Source organism: Tenrec ecaudatus, chromosome Y (genome assembly GCF_050624435.1).
Source record: "Tenrec ecaudatus isolate mTenEca1 chromosome Y, mTenEca1.hap1, whole genome shotgun sequence".
Classification (NCBI taxonomy): Eukaryota; Metazoa; Chordata; class Mammalia; order Afrosoricida; family Tenrecidae; genus Tenrec; species Tenrec ecaudatus.
This window is the reverse complement of record NC_134549.1, coordinates 17,080,073-17,089,956: the sequence shown is the minus strand read 5'-3', so window position 1 is coordinate 17,089,956 and position 9,884 is coordinate 17,080,073. Positions and strand designations below refer to the sequence as shown.

Here is a 9,884-nt window from a genome sequence, read left to right as displayed (position 1 = left end):
GGACTGGCTCCCCCTGAGAACATGGCTGACGTAACATGAGACCAAGTTTTACTCTCTGGGCTTCAAAGGAGTATTGTGACCATACTTTCCCAAAATAGATATACTTTCCTGGTCGTCCTGTGTTTTCTCGTTGACTGAGGTTGGGTGCATCAGCGCATTCCCTAGAATGAAGCGAGCTGCTCCATGCTTCCCAAAGTGGAAAGACCTCACTTGGACTATCAGCTAAACTACTGGCGAAACATGGAAGATGTCTTAGACTTGAACATGACTCACAGTACAGACACTCACTGTGTCAGGATTTCACTGGAACTTCTCAGTTTTCAAAATTCTGGTTTTACAGAGGTAATGTGTCTGGCCTCATTATGAATGGCTACGTGGGTGGACTTGAACACACAATCTCTAGACATGCACCCAAGAACCTGAAGTAGATCCCTAAAACTACCCTCCTATCATATTTTGGCTGTTGAGAAAGAAACACACGACGCTACCACCACCACCACCAGCAGCAACAACAAGAGCAAAAGCAGATGGAAAGAATACACGGTTCTATACCGTAAAGAACCCGTCCTCAGTCCACCTTTTCAGGGGATTGTATGGGAGCAAGAGCGAATGGTGCTGGAGGAAGAGGTTCAAACTGCACTGAAAGAATAATCAGGCTCTCTGCTCTTCCTCGTGCGACAGATAGCCGCCTCTCCCGTTCCTGTGCAATCCCAGCCGCATCCCCGAGACCCGATGGTGAAGGTCGGAGTGAACGGATTCGCCGCATTGGGCGCCTGGTCACCAGGGCTTCTTCACTTCTGGCAAAGTGGAGATTGTTGCCATCAATGACCCCTTCATTGACCTGAACTACATGGTCTCCATGTTCCAGTATGATTCCACCCACGGCTAGCTCAACGGCACCGTCAAGGCTGAGAATGGGAAGCTTGTCGTCAATGGGAAGGCCGTCTCCAACTTCCAGGAGCGAGATGCCGCCAAAATCAAGTGGGGCGAGGCCGGTGCCGAGTATGTGGTGGAGTCCACGGGTGTCTTCACCACCATGGAGAAGGCCGGGGCTCACCTGAAGGGCGGTGCCAAAAGGGTGATCATCTCTGCCCCTTCTGTCGATGCCCCCATGTTTGTGATGGGCGTTGAATCATGAGAAGTACGACAACCCCCTCAAGATTGTCAGCAATGCCTCCTGCACCACCAACTGCTTAGCCCCCCTGGCCAAGGTCATCCAGGACAATCCACCAACTACTCAGCCCCCCTGGCCAAGGTCATCCAGGACAATGTTGGTATCGTGGAAGGACTCATGACCACAGCCCACACCATCACTGCCACCCAAAAGACTGTGGACGGCCCCTCTGGGAATCTCTGGCGCGATGGCCGTGGGGCTGCCCAGAACATCATCCCTGCATCTACTGACGCTGCCAAGGCGGTGGGCAAGGTTATCCCGGAGCTGAATGGGAAACTGACTGGCATGGCCTTCCGTGTCCCCACCCCCAATGTGTCCGTCGTGGATCTCACCTGCCGTCTGGAGAAAGCTGCCAAGTACGATGACATCAAGAAGGTGGTGAAGCAGGCGTCCGATGGTCCCCTAAAGGGCATACTGGGGTACACCGAGGACCAGGTGGTCTCCTGTGACTTCAACAGTGACACCCACTCTTCCACCTTTGATGCTGGGGCTGGCGTTGCCCTCAACCACCACTTTGTCAAGCTCATTTCCTGGGATGACAATGAATTTGACTATAGCAACAGGGTGGTGGGCCTCATGGTCCACATGGCCTCCAAGGAGCGAGAGCCCCCTGGACCAGCAGCCCCAGCAACAGCACTAGAGGAAGAGAGGCTCTCAGTTGCTGGGGAGTCTTTGCCTCTAATTCAATCCCTTAACATACTGAGAATATAACATCGGAAACCCCTGAAGGAAGGGGAGGGGCTTAGAGAGCCCGACCTTGTTATGCACCATCAATAAAGTACACTGTACCTAGAAAAAAAAGAATAATGAAAACACCAGGAATTGATGGGACACCCTCTCACCTATTGTCAGGACATTTGGAAGACAAATACTTGGACAAAAAACTGCAGGGACCCACATTTGTGTTCTTTCCAAAGAAGAGTGACCCCAAACCTGCCCAAACTAGCGAACAATAGCACTGACATCACATGCAAGGTACACTTTGCCGATGAGGTGCAAACATCGGTTGCAGCAGCCAATTGACAGGGCGTTCGTTGCCAGAGGTTCAGGCTGAATTCAAAAATCAAAGTGAACAAGAGATATCAGGGTTGATGCCACATCAATCTTAACTCAACGCTGGAGGATCAGAAACGACTCTGCTTGTGTTTTGTTGACTTTGCAAAGGCACTGGACCATGGGGACCATCACAAAATATCAACAGGTGTGAGAAGAATGAGGATTCCACAACATTCCATCGTGCTCCCACAGAGCTGCATATGGATCTGGAGGCAGTTGTGCAGACAGAGCAAGGACACACTGCATGGTTTAAAATCAAGACAAGTGCAGCAGAGGTACATGCTTTCCCACTACTGGTTCAGTGTGTTTGCTGAGCGAGTCATCAGAAAATGGCTTCTATGAAGAAGACTGTGGCATCCAGATTGGAGCAAGGCTTGTTGACAACCTGCAATATGCAGATGACACCACCCTACTTCCTGAAAGTGAGGAGAACTTGAAGCACTTGCTGATGACAATCAAGGATTTCAGCCTTCCGTGTGGATGACAATTCAGCATGAAGAAAACCCAAACCCTCACAACTGGACTGCAAGGTAAAGTTAAGATAAATGGAGACAATGTCGAGGTTGTTGATGACTTTGTCTTTCTTGGGGCCACCATCAAGGCTCCAGGAAGTAGCAGTCATGGGCTCAAAAGACGAGTTACACTAAGTAAATCTACACAAGACCACACAGATTATTGAAAAGCAATGCAGGTACTTTGAGGGCTAAGTTGTGCCTCACTCAAACCACGGTATTTCCAGTGGGCTCAGATGCATATGAAATGTGAATGATGGAAAAGGCCACAGAAGTACTGGTGATGCATCTGGATGGTGATGGTGGACAAGATGATTGGGATTGCACGAAGAAAGCAATCTGTCTCAGAAGCAGGATGAAACTGCTCTTGAGGGGCCAGGACGCCAAGACGTCACCTTAAATCCTTTGGAGGTATTGTCAGGACAACACAGTGCCTCCAGAAGACCATCTTCCTTGGTGCCGTGGAGGGATGCTGAAGAGAAGGAAGGGCCTCATGGAGATGGAGTGACACCATTGCTTCAACGATGGGCGCAGGCAATAGCAGGAGGGTGAGGATGGAGCAGGGCCAGGCAGTGTTTCGTTCTGTTGTGCACAAGGTGGCTATGGATTGGAACTCACTGGATGACTTCACATCCACAACAACAACATGCCAGTAGAAGTCGATAATGAAAACAAGCCAGCTGTCCCAGACCTGGACGTGGCACAGAGCTACGCTGGCCCTGTGAGGGCAACAGGGCCCTGACCTAAGTGCATGGTCTGTTTGCGGAATTCACATGTGTTTGAAGGCTGAGCAATGACGACAGAAACTCGGAGCGGATGACTTTGAATTACGATGAAGGCAAGGAATAGGAACTACACCAGGGACTCCCGACAAGGCGTCATGGTGATGCGGTGAGCACCACACTGGGCTGCCAGCCACAACCCTCCAGCCCCTCCACTGGAGTGAGATGAGGCTGTGTGCTGCTATAAAGATTTACCGACTCAGAAACCCACAGGGCCAGTTGGACTCCTGTCCCGAGGCTCTCATGAGTGAGAATGGACCCCGTGCCCAGTGAGTTTGCTTTAGAAAACATTTGAAGAACTGTGATAAAAATGAATCAAACTCTATTGTACGAAGATGTTTCATTGTGTACCTTAGACTCGAGGGTGCTGAGACATCAGCTTCTGCACATTGGATATGCTGTTTGGAGAAACCAGTCCCTGGACAAGACTAGAAGGTCCTCTGTTGGTGCAGTGGTTACGAGTGCATCTGCAATACGCACGGTCAGCAGTTTGAAACCACCAGGGGTCCTGGGGAGAAAAATGGGGCTATCTTCTCCCATGAAGTTAGCTCTCTCAGATCTGCACAGCGGCAGTTCGGGCCTGTGTTTGAGATCGCCGTGAGTCTGAGTGGACTCGATGGCAGTGAGTTAGAGTTACAGTCAGAGACAGAGTTAAAGTTAGAATCAGAGAGGGATCGATCGCATGCTTGGTGAAGCAGAGGCCCCGGACACAACGCATTATCGTCAGGGACACAGAGACAGGCTCCAACTGTCTTGTAAGCAAGTGCTGGGCGCGTCGGGTTTCTCTCCATTGTCCATTGGGTCTTGGTGAGATGGAGCCAACTGAACAACATGTAACCGCAAAAGATGGGGACAAAATCTTCATGGCACTACAATGTCTGTTGCTTATGAGCATCTAGCTTTTTATTCTTATTATTATTCTGGTCTAAATTCTACCTCCCACACATCAGAAAAAGCTTATCATTGCCCCACCCCAGCACTGCATGTTTCGGAAGGTCAAAACAAGATGAAGCACAACAAAAGCAAACGAAGTCCTTGTTCTCTCAGGACACATGGTTACATCCAGGAGGCAGACACAGCAAGACAGCTTCACCCGGGTGTTTCACCTCCATATTTCCATGCACATTTATTGTGTTTCTTAAGGTCTTACCCAGCAGGCACCCTTAAAGTTGTGTTGTTCGAGGAAGGAGAGGTCTGCTCTTAGTGAATCCCAGTTAGATGCATGAAGTATATGTGGTGTCCCCAGCTGTAACGTGTCCCAAGCACACACCAGGATCCCAGCGACTGTCCTCTGTGTCTGGACATGACCTTTGAGGAAGGCTTGGCAGAAACCCAGGGTCTCCACCTTTCTTCCACAGCTGCGAGATCCATATCATTGCCTTCCATACTTTCTGGTGTCTTTGCTTTCCCCTCAGCTGGGTTTTTGTTTCCTCCTCAGCTCTCTTTACCACAGACCTGTCTATATTTCAGTCACTATCAAGATGACTCAACCCAAGAGTTCTCCCCGACTCACAATGTGTCCCTTAGGACTGTGCTCTGCAGAGTTATCAGTTGCTGACTTGGGGGCAAGTAGATGGACAGGCCTTTCTTCTTCAGGGTGGAATCAACCCTCTCCGCTCTCAGACAGTGGGCTAGATAATCATCCGGACCTCCAACAATCAAACTGAACCGGTGGCCATGGAGTTGAGGAAGACATGGTAGCCACAACGGAACTGTGTTCCAATGGCGGCTTCTTCAGGGGTTGCATCTCCTGGAATTTTTCTGATGGATCCTGGGTGGAGCTGAACCTCTAATCCTTGCATTGTGAGATAGTTTATTGTGCCAGCCCATAAACACAAGTAGGATTTACTGAAGGGCAGAGGGATAACTGGCTCGGTGAGCCTCACCTTGGTTGTTATGTGCCTCAGTTTAAAGGGGAACACTACTGGTGGATGTCTAGCCTGTGGACTGTCGCTTTAAGTTGAGGTCCCTTTAAGCCCACACGATTGGAATGTTCATCTTTGGAGCTGGGGACCGACAGTTGATGACAGTTGGGGACCTGCCTTGCTGTTTGCTGCCTGGATATATATAGCCCAGCTCTCTCTACAGAAGGGGACTGGCAACTGGCAGCTCTCAAGCCTTAAAGGACTGCTAGTGTCTCACTGCTTTATACTTTAACTGTTAATTTCTTGTATTATCTATCTGTATATAATTTAACGGTTCATTTCTTGAATTATATATCTTTATAAATATATTTATATATGTAATTACTAGCAATCTGGTTTGTCTTTCTAGAGAACCCTGTCCAACACACATTGCTATCTGGACAGTATGCCCAGCAATTGTCCAGCTATGCCTATCACCCTGGAAAAGTCTCCTGTAGGTCACAACTAAGAAGATTGTGCTTTACCACCTGACAACGTCCCTACTCATTCCATCCAACACCAGGTCCCATATCTGGGTAATTTCCGTCCAGTTTGTAACCAATGTATTGATTAGGCAGCAACTCCCATCACGGTGGCATCCTGGATGCCTCCAGGGATACAGCACTCTGTCTTGCAGACTTGCCGTGAGTTATGATCATCTGCGTGAAGACCCACGGATGTTTTCTCAGTTGTGCTTTCATATGAGGCAGGTGGGGACTGTGAAAAAGAGGATTACCCAATTCCTTTGACTTTCTGTGACCTTTTCTAGTGTCCAGAAGCACTTCTGGAAGCATTCAGGACAAACAAGGAAACACGCAGGTTGGACTGTGACAACCTAGCAAGAGTACTGAGGGCAGCTCCAGACACAGAAGTCCCTTGTTCTTCGACACTGTGGGCCTTGGGTTTTAGGTGCTTGCTCTTGTGTTCCTGTCTCAGGACTCTGTGCTTGTTCTCGGTCTCTAATTTCAGAGTGTCTCTGAGTACATGTGTGCTTGTGTTTCTGATAAGTATTTTCCACGGGTGGTGTGAACGAGTTTCAAAACATTCCTGTGATACAGTCCATGATCTATCAGTTCCATCTTTCCCGCACCCTTTTTTCCCCCAAGTTAGTTGTTTCTTTTGTTTATCGTGATGGAAAAACTGGAAAATGTTCTCTCCATAATATGTGAAAGTCAGAAGTCGGTATGTTAGACCTCTTGATAAGCAACGACCCATTTCTAGTCTCCTGCTGTGATGTAGGGTGACCCCTCCTGCGTCACTGGACCGTCCCCATCTCACTGGCCTTGCTCAGAAACCTTTAGACTCCGGTATGAGGGCTGGGTCTCACTCGTCACCACCCCCGTAAGCTGGAAGGGATGCCTGTGTCTCCAGTGGTGTCTGAGCACCACTGGAGACACAGGCATCCCTTCCAGCTTGGTCAAGAGTGCAGGAGACCTTGGAGTGAGTGCAACCTACAGTGTCCCCTGACTGACAGGCTTTCAATGGCACTTCCTGCAGTTTCCAACTTTCTGGGTTGTCAGAGGTCAAGCGTCAGGTATCGCTCTGAAGGGGTATCTAAGTAGACATGAACCTACAACCTCTGGTTACCAGCCAAGGACCTGAAATCTGTTGTCCCAGGCCATCGGGTAGCTTCCAATGCTTAGCCGCCCTGTGCACCACGGAAAGGTACCCTGTCAGGTCCTGAGCCATCCTCACCATCGTTCCTCAACGTGAGCCCATTGTGGTAGCCACTGTGTCTGTCTGGTTCCTGTGCTGGGGTGGCTTGTTCACTGCAGGGCTGCTGGAGGCTGTCACTGGCAACTGAAGCGCTGGGAGGTTCAAGGGGACAGCTTCCAGAGTAAAGACAGAATGTGCAGGTGGATGCAGCTGTCCACTCCGTAGGGTGTAGCTGCTGAAAACCCCAAGCTCATCCCTATAAATGAGCTCCTGCCACCTTCCAGGAAGAGCAACTGGACAGAAGCGGACAAGAGAGAGATCAGGTGCACAAGACTGCTGGAACGTGGGATGGAGCTACTATGACCCTGTGAGGACAATGGGGCACCTGACCCAAGTACACGGTCTGTTCATGGGATTCACATGTGTGTGAAGGCTGAGCAATGACTATGGAAACCCAGAGAGGATGCCTCTCAATTACGATGTAGGCAAGGAATACGAACTACGTCAGGGACTCCCGTCAAGGAGTCATGGTGATGCACTGAGCACCACATTCGGCTGCCGGCCATAACCCACTAGCTTGTCCACTGGAGAAGGTCGAGGCCATGTGCCCCAGAAAAGATTTACAGCCTCAGAAACCCACAGGGCCAGATGCACTCCTGTCCAGAGGCTCTGCATGAGTCAGAATCGATACCATGGCCAGTGTGCTCCTCAGACGTGTTGTTGGTGAGACTTGATGTCACGTGTTGTGCACATCCTCTTCTGGGAAATGAGCCAGGAGTCAGAATTGGCTGAGTGGCAGTGAGTTTGGTTTGGTAAGAGGGGGATAGCCTGTTTGGCAATGTAGAGGGTCGGTGAAAAATAGATCATCCCTTCACACAGTGAGGTATTTTTGAGGCTACAGCGATGGGGCCATACATAATAAGGGGCTTCGATGATCTCACTGCACTAGGCAATGTTGCCCTGATCCTGTGCACACAGCTGGCTAGATGGCGCCCCACGCGGTAGATGGAAAAGATATCCTTACTGTTTCAGGTTGTCTGGAGCTTTATGGAAAGCAAACTTTTATGCATAGTGTTAGAATTTACTTCATTCTTCCTCAAAACTGCCAGGAATGTCAATTGGGCACCCAAGGTCAGAAGGGCCACAAGGGACAAACCACGCAGGGTGCAGTGTAGCCTCGAGGAAACACTTAATTTTCCTCTAGTTCAGTCGTTCTCCACCTTCCTCATGCCGCGACCCTTTCGTACATTTTCTCATATGGTCGTGACCGCCCAACCATCAAATTACCTTCGTTGCTACTTCATCTCTGTCATTTTGCTACTGTTATGAATCAGGCGACTCCTGTGAAAGGGCCATTTGACCCCCCAAAGGGGTTGCTACCAACAGGTTAGGAACCGCTGCTCTAGTTCTTTCATCCTTCCACCCCACCACAATATTGTGACCCCAATACTATCTCACAAATCTGGCCGGACCAGAACACGTTTACTGGTTGAGCGAAGAGCTCTCTGCTCTTTTCTTAAACATGCTCCTCTCCATATCCCAGTTAATGGTGCAGTTGATTCATGAAGTCCAGCCAAAGTGCCTCGGGGAAGCCTTGGGATCTGAAGGGTTTCCCCTGATGATCTGGAGGATGATGGGTCACTAGCCCTTTCTTCTTCAAGCGAGACTTGAACTTCCAAGCTTTCAGTCAGCAGCTGAGCTAGGTTAACATGTTAGCCTGGGTACATAACAGAAACAAATCCACAGGAACTCGTATGTATAATGAGTTTTATATAAAGGGGAATTTCACATTAAGAAAGCCTCCCAACTTACTGCTGTCCAAGCTCATAGGTCCAACACTAGCCCATATGTCCAACACCAATCCACAAAGTCCTCCTTAATCTCACAAAACACACACAATGAAGCCGACTGCAGGAGGAAAGCCGAGTGAGTGAGTGTGTGAGCATCTCATCGCTGGCAGGGGTCTCCACACGGCTGCTCCAGCACCCAGAGCTCCGTCAGGGTAGTTCCATGCAGCTTCTCCTCAGGGATGTCTTGCAGGAAGTGAGTCTTGCCAGGTGAAGGAGGGAACTGGCTGAGGCAGCTGCACCCTGGTCTGATCATCAGAGAGCAAGAGACCTGAGAACTAGAAAGGCAAGGCTCACCTAGCCATTTATCTAGGCTCTTCAATTACTCCCATGTGTTCATAAGCCAGGTGGACACAATAAACTTTCAGGATGTGGCCATCCCAACTCACACTAGGAATCCAAAACATGCATGTGACCATCCGTGTCCACTAGGATGACAACATCGGATGTGTTACGGAGCAATTCTCCTCCACCCTGTGGGGTGTCTAGGATGAAGAATCAGGTGCATGGGAACCCTTGCGGTTTTCTTTCTGACTCTGGGGATTTATGAGGGGAGCTAGTAGGTTACAAAACCCTAACAATTCCAAAGTTCTTTTGTCTGCAATGCCCCTCCTCGGCCACTCTGGAGAGCACGCCTCGCACTGCTCCTCAGCTTCTTGGCAGTGCGGTCCCTCAGCTTTGCTTGGTTCTGGGAAGCCTGTTCCTCCCAATGTCATGGCTGCTCCTCTGCTCTGTCTCATGGTCTTTGTGCCTTGACCTCGGTCGCCTCCCTTCAGAGTGAGGGGTCTCACAGGGGTTCCTGTGACAGTTCTTCTTTCTTGGCTGTCACAGGTTCTCTCTGTGATTCTGAAATAACTTTCTGAACCCTCACAATGCCAAGGAGGCTCCCCGGGATCTTTAAAACGTGTAACTTTAGCCAATTGACCCCTTAAGCTCTTACTTTGCGGGACACA

At 49.7% G+C, this 9,884-nt stretch overlaps 1 pseudogene; it reads left to right on the top strand.

Moving 5' to 3' along the window:
• The first annotated feature begins 732 nt into the window (after positions 1-732).
• LOC142435641 (glyceraldehyde-3-phosphate dehydrogenase-like) lies at positions 733-1,885 on the top strand (annotated as a pseudogene).
• The last annotated feature ends 7,999 nt before the right edge of the window (positions 1,886-9,884 follow it).